Source organism: Salarias fasciatus, chromosome 13 (assembly GCF_902148845.1).
Source record: "Salarias fasciatus chromosome 13, fSalaFa1.1, whole genome shotgun sequence".
NCBI lineage: Eukaryota > Metazoa > Chordata > Actinopteri > Blenniiformes > Blenniidae > Salarias > Salarias fasciatus.
Window position 1 is genome coordinate 3,787,825 of NC_043757.1, and position 17,252 is coordinate 3,805,076.

The window sequence follows — 17,252 nt, forward strand, 5'->3', positions numbered from 1 at the left end:
GCTGGTGTGAATGTGTGTGATGGATGTTCTTTGGTGGTCTATGATGGACTTGATGGATCTGGAATAGGTTTAATAACATTATATATCGAATACCTGCACGAAGAAAAGTCACACTGACTGTCTGCCGAGAAAGAAATATTGAACAAACGCAGCAGAATTGGTTCAGAATTGACAAAAACTACCTAACTGAAGCTGATTGAGATGATTTTAAAGAAACCAAGAGAATTTTCCAGAGGTTAAACTCACCTTGAATCCACAGTTTAGTGTCAGCTCACTCTGCCAGGGTGGAGTTTAACAAATCCCCTGTTTATGATGGACCCTCATCAGTGAGGCGACATGTGTTACATCGAACTTCTCCCCTGCCAGTGGTCAGCTTGACATTCACAGACATGGAGCTGACACTCGGGGGAAGCGGGCGAGCAAGACAGCCTTCTCAAATACGGCTCTCTATTTGACCAGAGGTAAGATTGACTCGAAGAGTGGATTTTCTCATTTGTAAAACAGCAGCTTAGGGGTTTTAGCTCAAAATAAAATGATTGGAAATTTTGAGAATAAGCCTCTCTTACTGGTCATCATGACTTAAAATGTTATTTACCATCAAAAATGTGAAATGCTAGCGCCTTTCAAGGCTGTGCCTCTTCTATGGGCTCATGATGTGATCAGATTACCCTTATGTTGTGATTCAGTGACTGAATCGTTTCATAGATCCTTTGCATTGAAAGCTGCTGCAGCCTGGCTGGTCTCTTTCCTTTCCCTGAATTGGGAGACAAAGTTGCCAACGCCTCATAAATGTTCGGCTGGGCTGGTTTCGCCGTTTCTTTAATAGTGGCAGGTGTTCACCTCTATGACTGAAAACAGCTAATGTGGTTCCTGACGTTGGTGGTATTTCTAAGATGTGTAGTTTGTGTGTAACAGGCTCTTACAGGTGTGTCTTGTTCAATTTATTTCTTACAGCCTGAAATGTGTCCCAATGTCCACTCTCAGGAAACAGGGCGCATTTCCGCCTCTCTCCGCCACGTTGTAGCTCCACTCAGTGTTACGTTGTTTCAGTGTCTGTATTTTGAACTTGACAACTTTATTGTTCCTCTAATGGAAAAACAAAAAATGCTACCAATACTCGTAAAATACTAGTAAAATCAATAATCAGTTATGGTTTATCGCTGCATAGATGCAGAATGGTCGAGGTCCTCATCGCAAATGATTTAATACAACACCCCTAAAGAGTCACTCTATAGCCATATCCTTCTGTGAAAACAGTATTTTTTTTTTTATTCATATACTGTATATTTTGACCACGCTGTGCTCATGAGGGCACAAACTGCCTTTTTACCAGGAAAGCTCAGATAATCGGCCTTTTCAATGAGGGATTCATTCTTATCTCCTCGACGCAATTAAGCAGCAACCAAGGCAACAGGCGTCCAGCAGTCTCTGGATATGGACGGCATTTGCAGTTCTGCATTTATATAACAGCTCATATTTCTACAGATTTCTTTGTATTTGATGTGGTTTTTTTTAATCTTGCATTTAGAAAAAAACACTGCAAAGCCAAATGGATGTGTCAGGAAATGTAAATTCATGAATCTATCAGCTGCAAAACACCAAATCGTTCGCAGGCAGCTGTGAAATGTATCAAACGACTTGGAGGATTTTCTTTATACATATATTTCTGTCAATGAACAGCTGGCTGGAGGGTCACAGAAGCTTCACAGCACAAGCTGCATCTTGTCACTGTAATTTGGCAATAATCACAGGAATGGAAATATTGTCCAGCACTTTCAATACTGGCAAAAGGCATTTGTTCAAGATAGAAGTGTGATTTATATCACACAGGAAGTGCCTCGTGCAGCCAGCGAGGTGTCTTGGCAGAGTCCACGAAGAGGCCGGACTGTCTGGCTCCACGCCTGACAACAGTGCCACAAGTATATTTACAGTCGCTCTCATCCCCGGCAAATGATTGTCATCTCGAAAGACTTCATTGAAAAGTGACCTTTGCCAAACCTTCAATTACTTTTAGTGTTTTAAGACTCTTTCTGCAGGCCGTGTGACAGAGAGATACAAGACATCTTTCTCCTTCACACCCAGAAGACAGGATAAGTGCTCTCCCCTCCAAGACCTCGAATTATGCCAGTCAGTGAAGCCGCGCTCAGCGCCCCGGCTTGCGTCAGAGGAGTGTTTCGCAGGGGTCATCAGATGTACGCGCACGTGGAAAATGAGCCAATCGCCGGCCGAAATGCTGAAAGGATGTTCAAAGAAGTCTGAAGGCTCAAGCAGAAGTGTTGCATGGGGTTACAAGAAACCTGACAGGAGGTCAAACTCTTTTTTCCGAGACATTGATGAGACTGTGTGAGTGTGTGTGTGAAGGCAGAGTGAAGCACTGACCGAACCAGAAAGATTTGGGAGCATAAAGGAAGATATCTGATTCATAGCCACCTCTGATCTCACATTTCTTTCCTCTCTGAATTTAAAAGAGATTGAATCAAAACAAAGAAAGGATTAATGGTCAGATTTGACCCCAGGCAGCGCTGTGAGGAGGCGCCCGAGTCGACCAATAGAAGACACGCAGGTTGATCTTTTTATCAGACATATTATTTAGCATAATCCTTCCTCGGTTTTCTTGGAGACAAATCCAATTTTATTCTGGAGTCTTTCCGAGCTTAAAAGACGTCACACACCTCTCATGTAGTGTGTTCTGTGAAAACAGTGGAATTGGGTGTCAAAGATAAGAACTGCAGCCCACCAAAGAGTCCGCTTCCGTCTGTGGGATCAATTTAGCTGCAATGTTTAAATGGTTCCGTTTCTTTTAAATGTCACTGTGCTTTATGGTCAATACACTGGGCTTCGCACAGTTTCAATAAAAGGAGCGGGCATAAAAGCTATCTCTCCTTATTGCGAGGCACATCAGCATTAAGTACACTACTTTGTCTACAGTAAGGCTGAACAAAGCGCCGAGCTGTCCTGAGCCAAGGCTGCAACTGTATTTTCTAGATATTTTGCACAAACTCTGCAGTTACGCCTGCAGGTGTGCAAAGCAGCACCGCAAACACACGCTTTCGCACACAGTCACCGCCCTTGCGGTCTGTACTGGCCTAACTCGAGGCCGTTGCAGAAGCACGCGGCGTTGACGGAGAAGAAACACATAACCTTGGCATATCCTTTGTGTTTGGTCGATAAATCAGGCTTTCGAACGCAGTGATGGTGGATTTCTGAACATGTGCATGATGAAGGATGCAGAAATGATGCTTCTGAAGAAATTCTCTGTTTTAATCTGTATGAGTCAGGAGACAGACACTTGCACAGAATTTTGTGTGTTGTGGTTTTGGGTTCGCCCGCTGCTTCTGCACTCTCTCCTGTGTCTCAGTATTCGTGTCTGTGATCTCCTGGTTTTTGGAGGTTTCGTCTTTCTGTATTTTTTGAATACTTGTTCCGAAAAAAAATAACCACAACAACAGCAGTGTCTGGCCAGCTGAGTCTCCTTTCAGCTTTCATTTCTTTCCAATAAAACAGCACAGAAACAACCCCACAGTCAGTGTCATGCCTTAAGCTGACCACTTCCTGGAGACGGTTTGCCCTAAAAGGCTTTCCATAGACAATCTGAACCTTACAGGCAAACCACACGACTTTAATGAGGCATTAAATATGATTGTTACAGATGATCGTTTCATATAAATTGGGAAGTCCTTTGAGCAAATCCTTCATGATCGGTTAATAAGGAATTTGGAAAAATAAGAAAATCTGACTTATGAAAGCAATCAGTTGCTCACCAAGACATTTATTTTTTTTGCAATTTGGCAGCAGACTGAGTATCTACATTTTCCAAGCGTGCTATTAAAACAATTCTGTTCCTGTAGCAAGATTGAGGCAAGTCTAATTCTTAAAACCAAGTGAAAAAACATTTATTAACACGGAAAAAATAGTATTATGTTTTTAGCAAAAAACACAACTGATCAATAGAAAATCTATAGCTGCTGAGCCTTGATTTTAAATGGCATGAGACTGAAAACAGAAAATAGAAAACAAATCTGACTTTATTCACCCTAAAACAAGGGAGTCAGATTCAGTTTAGCTCAGAGAGAACTCACCAGTAAGAAGACACTGTAATAAACTACCGTTTAACTCAGTTTTACTGCAAAAGAGTAGAGTTACATCCTGAGAATGAACTCCATTTGAAAAAAGCAAAACAGGAATAACACGAAAAAATAAACTGAGATTTTGTCATTTAGTCTCTATCTAGACACAACTTTAATTGCGGTTTTGGTTCTGAAAACAGACTAACTCCACAGCGGATTCCGACCTGAGCACTGTTGCAGTGAGGCGCCAGAGCTCCCCGCTGCTCGCTCCGCAGCCTGCCGTGGAGCTCAGCTGTTCTGGGCTGTTCTGGGCTGTTCTGGGCTGAACTCGTTCCCTGCAGCTTTCCTGGAGTTTCTCTTCCTTCCGCTCGTCTCTCATATTAGTGATGACAGAAAACACATCATGTCTTCTTTTTTGTTTCTCTTATCAATGCTGAAGAACACAGAAACCTGTTTCAGTGTAATGACTTGTGTCTATAGGGTCCTCATAATGGCTTTCACACACACACACACACACACACACACACACACACACACACGTACAAAACAAACCATTTAGATAAGATCAGTTCTCCAATATGAACCGACCTTAATCCCAACGGCGCAACTGTTTTTTTTTTTTTTTATGAAATATTCACATTCAAACCCTCGGAACATCAGTGTGCATCTCAGTCCTCTGGGGGGGGTTTCATGCCAGAGAAAACCGTCTGCTGTCCACACACACCTGAATCACACACTCACACAGGCGTCGGATTACTCTCCCCACATGCTTGGTTACCAATTACCGAAGGAAATGGTTTGGCATTTTCTTTCATTACCGTGGACCGTGTCCGAATCAAAGGGAGACGGGTGAATATGTTTGTGTGCCGCTGTCAAATTATTCCGCAGAGAGACTCTCTCCCCTTTCTGCTTAAATCAAGGCCATCATACAGAAAATATGAAAACTTTCAGAGAATACCGAAGTAGAACTCCTTCCATCTTTTTTTAAAACACGATTTCATCCACCTCAGGGTTACTGGAGCCGATCCGGCTGACGGTGGGGGGAGGCAGGAAGCCCCCCGGCACAGGTCTCCAGTCCATCGCAGAGACGCACAGTCACTGTAGTGTTACAGGGCTCAAGAGTGGGCTGGGTCTCAAGACCACATTTTTAGTGTTGGCATTCACTTGGTCTCTGTTCCATAAGACCTCAGTCTTGATCTGGTCCTGGGATGTTTTGGTTTTGGTCTGGAGTCAGACTTGGCCCCTCAAAGTCTTGGTCTTGGGATGGCGGTCTCCAGAGTGTCATGACGCCCAGTCCAGACGGTCCTGATCCTGGTCCTGGTCCTGGTCCCAGTCCAGGTTCTCCTGTTCCTGGGAGTTTTAGAGTTGACATGCTGGTTTGTCCATATGAATGTCTGGGTTCTCCCATTGTTGATGTTTACACTGTATTGTTCTGTGTGTTTCTGGTTTCATTACAAAAACAAACAAAACCAACTGGTGGTCGTGTGGACAGGGAAAATGTTGCAGATCTTTACTACACGACGCTTGTGCCGTCTTCATCTCTCCATGTTGTTACTGGAGCTGTATGAATGGAACAGAATTCATGTTTTTGGATTGAGACTTCCTGGAAAAGTCACACATGCACAGAGAAAACGAAATCAACTTCTTTAAAGCTCGTGTCCGGAGTTTTGAAAGAGAGAGGTTCTTTTTAATCCAACGTCTGGAGGTTCCGCCCTCCCTCTGCTTTCATGAGCGACCAAGCCACGCCCCTTTAATTGTGCACACGAATTATCTGTCGGGTGAAAATGAGAGCCTCTGAGTCCTCCAGCATCCTCCATGTTTAGCTGTTTACGGTGGATGTTCAGCAGACAGTGGATATATCCCAGGGAAGCGTGGCGGCTGCTGCGGAGCTAACTCTCCTCTGCTGGGCGAGCGGCCGTGCTCTCTGGCTGCTCCACACTTTGATTGACAGCACAGCAAGGCGGAAGCTCGAAATCTATTGGCTGACGCTGACCGGCGCTTTTTCGGATAACATGGGGGTCTATGAGACGAAGGCGGGGCTCATAAATAAATTTTTATATTGCTTTATGCTAATATTATAGTAAAGTATCGAACCAGACTGACACATTGAAGCTCTGTTAAAAAATGATACATACACTGGAAACGAACTGAAACTCCGGACACCAGCTTTAAGTGTCTTTCTTTCTTTTTTATGTATTTATGGTTCAGGTTCAATCATCCCTTTAAAAACACTTTTTTTTAAATATTTAATCTGCTTTCTCTTATTAAAAATGTTTCTCTTATTTATCTGATAAAGGTGACATATCGACACATGCACCTTTAAAGAGTTTTAAAATACTTAGACCGGCCTTCTTTTCTCTGTTTTCCAAACCCATCAGACGGGTGGATATGAGGGTAAAGGATTATGAATGTCTATAAACCATTATGAGTGTCTCTCTCTCTCTCTTTCTCTGACACACGCACACACAACTACAGAACACAGACTATAAAGACGTGAATTCACACTCGCAGCTCTGACACTCGATCAATCACTCTGCTGGAGGCACAAGGGTCTGAGGGTCTGCAGATGTTCACCGTGCTGCAGTGAAGCCTTGGTTAAAGCAGTCAGCAGGCAGTTATTGCCCCATTAAGTCTACGAGAACAGTCACACACACACACACACACACACACACACACACATTGTATCTACACGCGGTGTGAGCCCATGATAATAAAAAAAGGCTCCTAAAAGTGAAATGAAAGCATCGGTTTCTTAACTAAAACAATCAGCTTCAATGTCAGATTTTTTTTCTTAGTGTAAAAGTTGAAAAGTCTGCACACTGAGCAACAATCATGACCAGATTACAAATACTAGTAACTAAAACACTGCGGCTAATTTTCATTGTGAATGAAAATGAAAAATAATGAATTCCACTCCTCTCTCCCCGTCAGAGCTTCGACTAAATGCAAACGACGATTTCGATTCCCTCATTCAGTTCTGCCTGCTGGAGGAAGATGCTCTAAGAGCGAACTGATGATCGCTTCTGGGATCAAACATGTTTGAACTAATAAAATGAAGAGAGACATGACGAAAACAGCTGTTAAAAAGCAGACAACAGGAACACGATCCCCTACGGGGAACTCAAAGCTGCTAATGCTAGTTAGCCTGTATGTTAGCTTTATAACTGTCAGACAGTTTTCATGTTGCTGTCTGGAAGATTGAAGTGACTGGGATAATTAGGAAGAGGCCTGTTCACATGATAACGTTTCAGGTTTAAATGGTTCTTCTGTGAGTCAATCCCCACATGCCAACTTCAGCATTTTCAGCCGTTTCTGTTTCAGCTGCACATTGTTTTTCAAAAACTTTGCCATGTAAACGGGATTTTTTTTCCATAACAAAATTGCAAAAATATTGTGTTTTCACTTGAAACTTGTGTAAACGGGGCCTGAAAGTGGAATCCCGTGCATGAGCGTGCAGTTTAGCATGCTTCCTTCAGGATCTTAGTAAATCATCACCGGGGTGATGCAACAAAACATTCAGATGTACCGCCGAAGTGAAGGAATCTTTTCTGTAGAGAGTGCTTTTTGCCGACGTTTTTCTCCTCTGATCTCTGTCATGTGTGAGAACGAAGAGTTTTTTTTTTTTTTTTTTTGGCTCAGGTTGAGCGGATGGCGTTCAGCGACTCGCGGTACGAAGTGCACGAGACAGAGAGACGCAGTGATTGTAAGGATGACACGCAAGAAGGGTCGTGAGCCAGATTCATCCCATCATCCTCTGCCACAGCGAGTACCTGCTGTTTGCTTTAGCGAGCTGAGCCGCCGTAACACTCCTGAGAGACGGTGTGTGTGCGCGTGTGTGTGTGTGTGTGTGTGTGTGTGTGTGTGTGTGTGCTCGCTGGGCTGTGATGATGACTTGTATGTTTGAGTGGGCCTGGGGCTCGCTGCACAGTGTGACTCAGACTGAGCGTCCTGTTCGCAGCGTGCTTCTCAGACATGTGAGCCCGTCAGGAGCCGAGCGGCGTGGAGGCCGGCTGTGTGCGCTGATAACTCACCAGAGCTACAGTATGTAGGCGTGTGTGTGTGTGTGTGTGTGTGTGTGTGTGTGTGTGTGTGTGTGTGTGTGTGTGTGTGTGTGTGACTCTCTGACACACCTCTCTGCCTCCACCTATTCTAATTAAAAGAAAGTTCATCCTTGTGAATCATCGTGTCTTCTCTCAGCCGAAATATGAAAAGTACTGGTGATGCACTGAAGATTTCTTTTTTCAAACGTGTGTACTAACCTTTAGGCACTCGCTGATATACTGTATAAGTACCGATAGGAGTACAGACTAAATGCCATGATGCACAATTTATGCTACATACGAAAACGATACGTAAAGAGTATGTATTGACGTGAACCACCTCCTCTTGACATTAAATAATTCATCTTATTTATCATTGAATATCATTAATATTAGAGACATTGCTCATCTTCTCTTGTTTTTTTTGTTTACAAGTATGAGTACTTGCAGTGTGGAGCCCGGTACTGGTAATGGTGTCGGCGAATCCCTGAAAAGTATCACGTGAAGCTGAGCTTAACTCGTAGATTGTCTGATTAACATGTCCAAAAATCATTTCAGGGTGAGTTTATTTCAGATGTGACCTGATAAAGCAGAATTAAAAATGTGTCACTAATCTATCGTCATGTGAAGAAAAATGACTAGATGAAAGATGTGCTCTGTCGATCTCGACGCCGATACAGTTTCTGTGAACAAGAACATCTTGTTTTTATTCCACGGGTTTAAAATAAAGTGCAGGTTAATTTCAATCCAGCCCAACAATTCCTTTGTAGCAGAGAAATACATGATTAGACTCTATAAACAGCCCACTTGACATGAATACAGGCTTGATTTTTCATTAATAAATGTTTTAAAGAGAAAATAGGGGGTGTTTTTTGGGTGTTTAAAATAGAACTGTGATGAAAGACATGCATCTTTAAAAAGTATGATACGATGCTCTAAGGCATAAAGATGAAGGTCAAGATGAAGGTGAGTTCAGTTTCACTGAATGTGATTTGGTGATTTTTTTTTTTTTTTTTTAAGGAAAAACTACATTCTGTTCTGCCAGTTCATTAAATCAAATTCTAAATGGGAAAAGTTAATAAAGAGTAATTTTTTGTCCTGATAAATGGGTCAATTTGAAGGCAAACATTATCTAATCTTACAGCGTATAACGGGAGCTGCAGCGTCAAACACATTTTAGTTTAGGGGACGTACAGCAAGCAGGCCGAACCAGTGAATTTGTACCATAATAACCTTTCATTTTCAAACGTAACATTTTTTCTTTCGTTCGGTGCAGAGCATGTTCAATGGAAATTCTTTTCAACGTTATTTCCACAAAAACCAAAAGATTATAATAGAAAATGACTGCCACCTCAACATAAAGTCAAGTTTAATTAACCTTCTTGTGCAAAAATACAGTGAAAAAAACAAGAACTTCTATAGCCGTTGTGTTATAGATGTTTTAAAAACTCTCCCTGACAGCATGACCCCCATCAACTGAAACACTTATCAGTTTGAAAGCTTTCAGCGGCAGCAGTGAAAACCACAATTTTCTCGTTGTTTTGGCCCGGACTGAAGCCTGTTGTGGGCCGGTTTAGGACCACGGGCCTTATGTTTGACAGTGAGCTGGAGCCTAATGACTTAAAACACGTGCTGTGGTTTTCCTGTGTTGAAAGGGTTTTGTGTGAACTTTAAAATAATGTTTAGTTTCTGGCACATGAATAATGTCTTTATTGTGATATGATGCATGTATCTTTGCAGATTTAAATTTACCGCAGGAAAAATGTGCTTTTATATCTACAGTGAAGAGACTTGCAAGCGTTATTTAAATTGAGCGTCAAATGGAAAATCCACGAGGTAAGCTACATGTTTAAAATGTGACGATATTTTCCTTTCTTTTCTTTTTTTTCTCCATTTGCTGAAAATAACTACGGCTCACTGACAAGTAATTAAAAGAAAAACATAAAACACTCATTTCAGGGGGAGAAAAAAAAACCCAGCTCATTATCGTGAGCACTTATTTTCAACAACACCTGCCTACGCACACATCACAGCCGGGTCTATTTATGAAAACTTAACCAAATCCTGAAGAGGCATCTGGGTGTGTTTTCAGAGGAAAACACAGGGAGGTAAGTCGCTTTCATTGGGGAATGTGCTTGACTTTGACTTCCTTTTTTTCCCCAGTAGTTCTCATCGTTCGCGACGGCACAGTGTCGCTGCGGCAGACTCACAGAAGTCCCAGCTGAAGGTCCGCAAGGGATAGTCTCAATGTCAAGAAATGAAAATGAGAATAATTCATGCCAAGGCTCCCACCAGTGGGAGGGATGAATAAACCAGCGCAGTCGGCCCGGCTCACCTACAACCAAGGACGAACCCTCAAACTCCTGCAGCCGCTGATTGTGTCACCCTGAACCTGAGCCTCCATTAAGCCGGGACCCGATAACTTTACCGCGCTGCAGAGTCACTCTCCCCTCCGGAACTGTATTTCCGTCTCGCGTCTGCGGGTATCGCGGTCCGGTCCTTCATCGCCGACATACACGGCCTGCATGAAGCCAGTGCTACAGAAACTGACACGAGTTTAGGACGACAGCTCGGAGCGTGGAGACTGTTTTAACTCTGGCAGACGATCTCTTTCTTGTTTTCTTTAATCCGAAGCAGTCCTGCCAGTGCAGATTGGGCGCAGTCGCCGAGGTTACTCCTGTTCACACATTTCCTGCGCACTGTGCTTAGTTAGTTCTGCTCTCGTCGTCGGGAGTCAGTCGGCTGATATGTGTCACCACCGACAGCTGCGAAGCGAAAACTTTATCCTCGACGTGTGACAAACCGCATTTCTAGATTATCGTCGGAAACAAGACGTCGACACTGAGAGGAGCTCGTAGAGGTGGCTCATCTGATCAGGACGGATGAAATATAGATTAACTCGGGTGGATGTGGGGGGGTTTCGCACTGCGGACGTCCCCCTGAAGTCATCCTATGTTCAGATCATACTTAGAGACGCATTAAAGTCAGATGGTGGTTAGAGGTGGTTAATAGTTGAGCAGTAAGTGAGGAAATGTATGTCAAAGTCAATGTTATGCTCCCTGAAGGCATAAATAAAGTAACATGGTGGGATCTGAATCCATGAAATCTGTGGAATATTAAAACACGGGGATAAGTAGCTCCAATAAAATCCATAAAGCATAAAAAATGGCACGTTTTTTAATATTTCTTTCAGCTAAACTGAACTGAATGTGAGCAGGTGTCTCCAGGTGAGAGGCAAAGCACGTGGACAGGGAAAAAAGAGGGTGTGGTCACAGTCACTCACATCCACAGTCCCTCCTTCCTCCTCCTCCTCCTCCTCCTCCTCCTCCTCTCCAGGTGCGACAGGACCGACGCAGGCCGCTGGATTTTGGTGAGCATGTAAACAGAACCGAAGCTGGGAGGAACCTGGCAGCATGATAAGCAGGACGGCGATGGATTTCCTTTGGAGAGTAAGTAGCCGCTCGCCCTTCAGTGTCGCATTTTAAGCATGTAATCAAGTCTAAGGTAATTGAATACGTGGCGAGCATGCCAAGGTGTGCACGGGGAGGAGAGAAGAAAGGAAAGTAGGGTGGACACGCCGGCGGGAAAAAGGAAGTGGAGAAGGGAGAAGCTGAGTGAGGACCAGGAGAATCTGAACTGAGACCAGAACCAGGACCAGGACCAGGAGGAATCTGGACTGGGAGTCGTGACACTCTGGAGTAAAACACTGTTTTCAGGAAGTACCGACTCCTGGGCTGTAGTAGCATTTCTAAAAAGTTCTGTTTTCCACCGTCTTCATGGAGACGAATCGGATCATTTTCACAAAGTTCCACCTTGAGTGCCGTTGATGTCAGAAACGGATCCGTTTCTGGGAAGCTCTCCGTACGCTGACCGTGGGCAAATATAAAAACATGAATAAACACAAGCTGAATATCTACAGTGGATGGAAATAGAGTGAAGAAAGAGGCAGAAACGAGAAGAAAAGGGAGGGAGGAGAGTGAAACAGGAGGGAAAACAGATGGAGACGTAACAAAAGAGGAACAAAGAGAGAGAGAGAGGAGGGCAGAAAGAGATGGAAAGAAATGTAAGCAGCCAGATATTCTGCCCTACATCTACAGCTCTGCGTTTTGGATAATGAAGAGGAGCAGGTGGGCGAATAGATTCTGTCACAGTCTACAAGACACGAGGACACTGGCAATGTGTGTGCACGTGGGTGCGCGCGTGCATGCGTGCGTGCATGTGTGTGCGCACTAGAACAGATTCACACACACACACACAGACACACAGACACACAACCGCCATGCCACCATGCCAACAGATCTGCCATCGTTACATCGCTACTTCCAAGGATGGAGTGTGTGTGTGTGTGTGTGTGTGTGTGTGTGTGTGTGTGTGTGTGTGTGTGTCTATATCTTCTTTAGACAGGCTCAGCGAGCAGACTACAGAGGTCTAGGTAATTATCTCCCAAACAAAGTGCCAAGTACAAAACTGTTTTCCTCACTCCACCGTGAGTCAGAGAGAGAGAGAGAGAGAGAGAGAGAGAGAGCTACAGAATGTGTGGCTGGAGGAGCGGGTGAGGAGAGGCTGACATCCGCTGAGGAGGTGTGTGTCTGCCGTCTAATCCTCCAGCCCGGGAACATTTCCATCAAACTCTTCCTATCTTATCGAACACAGACATGTCATCGATATTCAATTTTCTGCTGCAGACATTTTTTTTTTTTCTGGTCATTTACCAGCAGGTTCTGATCAACCGACGATCACAGAAGTGATGAACGTAACCAGTCACAGAGGTGAGAGGTAATGAGGTACAAATAGTTTGTCATCGCACCTAATTAGACGTCTACATTTAATTATTTTTATTTGAACACACATATTTGTACTTTAACCTCAGAACTGGCTCGTTTAGCCTTGTTCAAGTGTTGCAGCATCACAGTGAGGAGAAGCTATGAGTTCAGTTTGCAAAAAACAGACAAACATCCGGAATGTCTTGTGATTGTGTATTTTTAACTTGCACAATTTAACCAGTTTTACTTCTGTTGCAAAGTTTTAACATGACCTCATTTACATTTATTAGCTCATGCTTCACTTAACATGTTATATAATCCATTCTGCAAATGACAACAAATCCCTTAAAATCATAATAGTTATTCACACACAGCTCCTCCAGGTAAAATTGACATTTAATTTGTGACCAAAAGGTGATCATAACTTGATAAGAATTGGTCAAGTTCAAGCGTAATTACAAATACAATGTGGTGAAAAGTAGCTTTGTGTGATATTGCATATTGATCATCTATATTGTAAGCTATGTTTTGTAATTCTATTGCACATTGTGTCCCTGGTTTGTATTATCTTCTTTGTTAATCTTATTTGAGTTGAGTAATATATTTTGGTCTGTATCTTCTACTTTTATTTTTGAGGGATATATTATTACACAGGGCAAACAAGACGGAATTCAGAATTAAATTCCCACTTATTGTCATTGCACATGACAATAAGACTCTGTTGGAGCAGTCTTGGAGAGGAGGATGAGGGCCCTAATGCAGAGTATCTTGAGGAACTCCAAACATCCACTGCACAACACAGTTGCAGCTCAACAAAGTGAGCGGAGTAACAGGCTCCTGTCATTGCGCTGCAGAACTGAGCGCTTCAAGAGGTCGTTCATCCCCTCAGCAATCAGGCTGTATAACAGATGTGCCTGAGCCAAACTAAGTACACTACGAGCACTTTTATTTATTTATTGTACTGTTGTCATTTGCGTGTGAATGATTTGTGTGCTGCTGGACACCGGAATTTCTCCCTTGGGAGATTAATAAAGTTTTTATCTATCTATCTATCACATATACAATTACAGAGTAATTAAAACTCATATGTCTTGCATGTGCAGCAAATAACAATAAAGCTCAGTTTGACTTTGACTTGATTTACAGACAGTAAAGATTGTATTGCTGTTATTCTCCATCAACTTGCACAGGTATCTAAGATCTATTCTTCTCTGGCTGTGGTGCTCATGTGCAGCAGCAGTGCTTCAGAAAAGGTGTGTTTTCCTACATTTACATGGAGACGGAGTCACAGTGTTTTCCAAAAGTTGCACCGTTGTTGTGTAAACGGCCCCTCAGAATGCGTCCAGTTTTCCATTTTCACTTCGAACCATCGTCATATAAATGCAGCGTTGATGCTAAACAGCCAAGACTTTCTTTAGACTCCCTGCTCGACGCTATATTATTCAAACCACCAGAGCAGTGAAAGAGATCCGACGGCGCCACCGCTCTCATAATAACTTGCTTGACATGTTTTATACAGAAGCCAGATGATTATTTCAAGCAGGCATTGAGACAATGTACCTCAAAAATCCCCAAGACGTGCGTCCGTGCTGACGGATGGGACACGATGGGAGGCATGTCAGTTCCAGTGTGGCTGCAGCCGGCTAGGAATAGTCCTCCACAGGTCACCAATCCGCACCGGTGGATCACTAATTAATCCTGCACGCGTTGATATTGTGGGAGGAAAGACGAGTCGCCCGAGGCACAACCAGAATATAACAACTGTGCATCGAAAGGCGTTAACGAAGTGGACTGAACTGCTTCTGTACCTTCAGGAAAATAGAGATCGTACAGACAAACAGTGTTGCGATGGCAATAAATAGTTTTCCTAGCAGTGGATTGTTCTTGTGGAGCCTGCCTTCATAGTGCTGCAGCTCCATTCACCCACTCTCTTTTTAAGTCTTTTACCTTTCGTTTCACCCCCAAGTAGTTTCAGCTAACTCCGTCTGCCTCCTTCCGCCTCTTATTACCATCTCTGTCTGTGTTTCCCTGCCCACAGAGGTGGCAGATAAAGAGCCGGCCTCGGCGGAGAGAAAGGGAACACGCTGCTGTGGATATCTCTTCGCCGCTTGGCAAACGGCAGCTGCTATTCTCTTACCCTCAATCAGTCTCGTTTTCTCTCTCCCTCTCTCCAACCGTCTCCGTCGGCCTCTCTCAAGTGTTCCCAACGCGCGCTCTCCAGAAAGGAAGAAAAAAATAAATAAATTTAAAAAATCACACACAGTCGCCCAGCCAACCAGGAGCTACTTACAAATTCAGAAATTAAACTAAAAGCTCCTGTGAGGCGAAGAAAGGGGGGAATGTGTGAAGGACGGACTGTTTCCAGCTGGGGGGGTCGCAACTCCACGACGATCAACAATCGGGAATATATTGGTTATTTGTGAGGAATTACTGAGCTCGGGAGAGTTCTTTTTTCTCTGTCTTTCATCCACTAAGTGTGTTCCCATGCAGTCTTGGCTGGGAACATGTGCCGCCTCCCACACGAGCTCCGACTCCGCCAAACCGCCGTGTCACTCACTTCTGCTGCATCAATAAGTCCAGTCATTCATCCCTTCTTACCGATACCAACTGAATCTCAATGCAGCACTGAAATAGAAACACCAAGCAGAGAACAACACATCCTACTGTTAAAGTAAAGTAAAGGTAGAGCCGACGTATGGTTTTGGTTTAAAAAATCAAAAAGTGTCTCGTACCAAGCAGCTTTCACAAGGAGGGTCACAGCTGGCGTTTCTCAACTGTCTCCCTGAGAGCAGAGAGAGATCATGTCAGAAAGCAAAGTAAAGCCATAAAGAGGCCAAAGCAGTCATGCAAAAAGTATGTCAGTAAGTGGAGGATGAAAGTGTACATGATTCAGTGAGAAGTGAGCGAGGAGAGAGCTGCTCGGGGACAGAACTCCCGCTCAGGACGCCCAGGTCGTGTCCTCAGCGTTTGAACTTTAAATGCTTCAGCCATGCACAACTTCAACATGCAATTATGTTGAAAACATTTCAGGTACGTATAACTGTAATTCGGACAGAAACTGCTGACAAAATTATTTGTTTGGTGAGATTTCCAATGTGTGAATGGCTGAATCTTTCAGCAGCATCAGGAGCGAACATTCGCTCGCAGTAACAAGATTATTCAATGTTCTGATTGATACCTGCTTTTCCACGACAGAGTACAAAATCACCACCAAAAAGTGACTTTAAAAGACAGGTTTGTCCTCAGCGTCTGCTGCTCTATTCCACATAGTAGAAGACAAACACTTCTCCGCACTTGATGCTGATGTAACTCAGTGTGTAGCTTTCTCAACCAGCTTAGCAGACACCCACAAAGCGGCTCCACAGGACCGCAAACGCTGTTCATCCTGACATTTCTCAACAAAAAATCCTCTGGAACTGAACATTACAGTAATCAACAAACAAAGAACTACTTGTGTATGGAACATACATGTATATAATATTCCATCCTCACAGACTGTTGGACTGTGTGAGTTATTTTTATCAGCTGAAGTCCTCAGTGTGGCCTGTTGGGTGACCAGAGTCCACCTGTTTGGGTCAAGCTGGCAGCCGTCTTGACACCTTTAGTAGATAAGGCTCTGAATTTAAGAGAGAATTTATCTCTCCAGCACTTTTCTCAGACAGGATTTAAGATTTTGACTGAATATGCTTCCCTCCGCATTCAGAGGGAGCGCTACTCATCTCGAATCAGCAACAAGAGAAGCCCTTGTTTTCCCACCAGAATATTTTGACTGCTGCGGCGCGTGGTGCTGAATCATGACCTTTGGGTCACCGAGCAACACTGTGATTAATCCATTCATACCAGGCTTCAGCCGATCGGAAGGCTGAAAGGAGTGTGGGAGGGCAGTAATGAAAGGCAAATTCAAGAAGCTAATATGCTGCAGTTTGTAGCTCCCTGTGTGCATCATTCAGAGTGAAAGGCTTGCTTTATTCTCATAAACCTTTTCCATCAAGAAAAATCAGGTGCGAGTCGGGAGTTGCTGCTACTGTTTAGTTAAATCTGGCAACACTTAAGAAATGGTTGCTTTTCCACCTGGAAGGAGTCAAGTCAGAATCACGCTGCTGCATCAATAAGTCGCTGCACACGCAGCTGTGTACCCAACAATGCTGGAGCCACGAGGAAGCAACTGCAATGATGGAGGAGCTCACCGCTGGTCCTGGATTTGCATCCAGACCCCAAAAAAACACCAACTGCTAGTGGATGAAATTTTATCTACAATCTAGGCTGTCGTTTTAAAAATGGCATTTCTGCATTTCCACCGGTCTCGTTGGTCATGATAACCCCGCCCCCAGCAACCGATGCACCAAAGGATCTCTGGTAGTTTATGCATTTATTCTTAAACA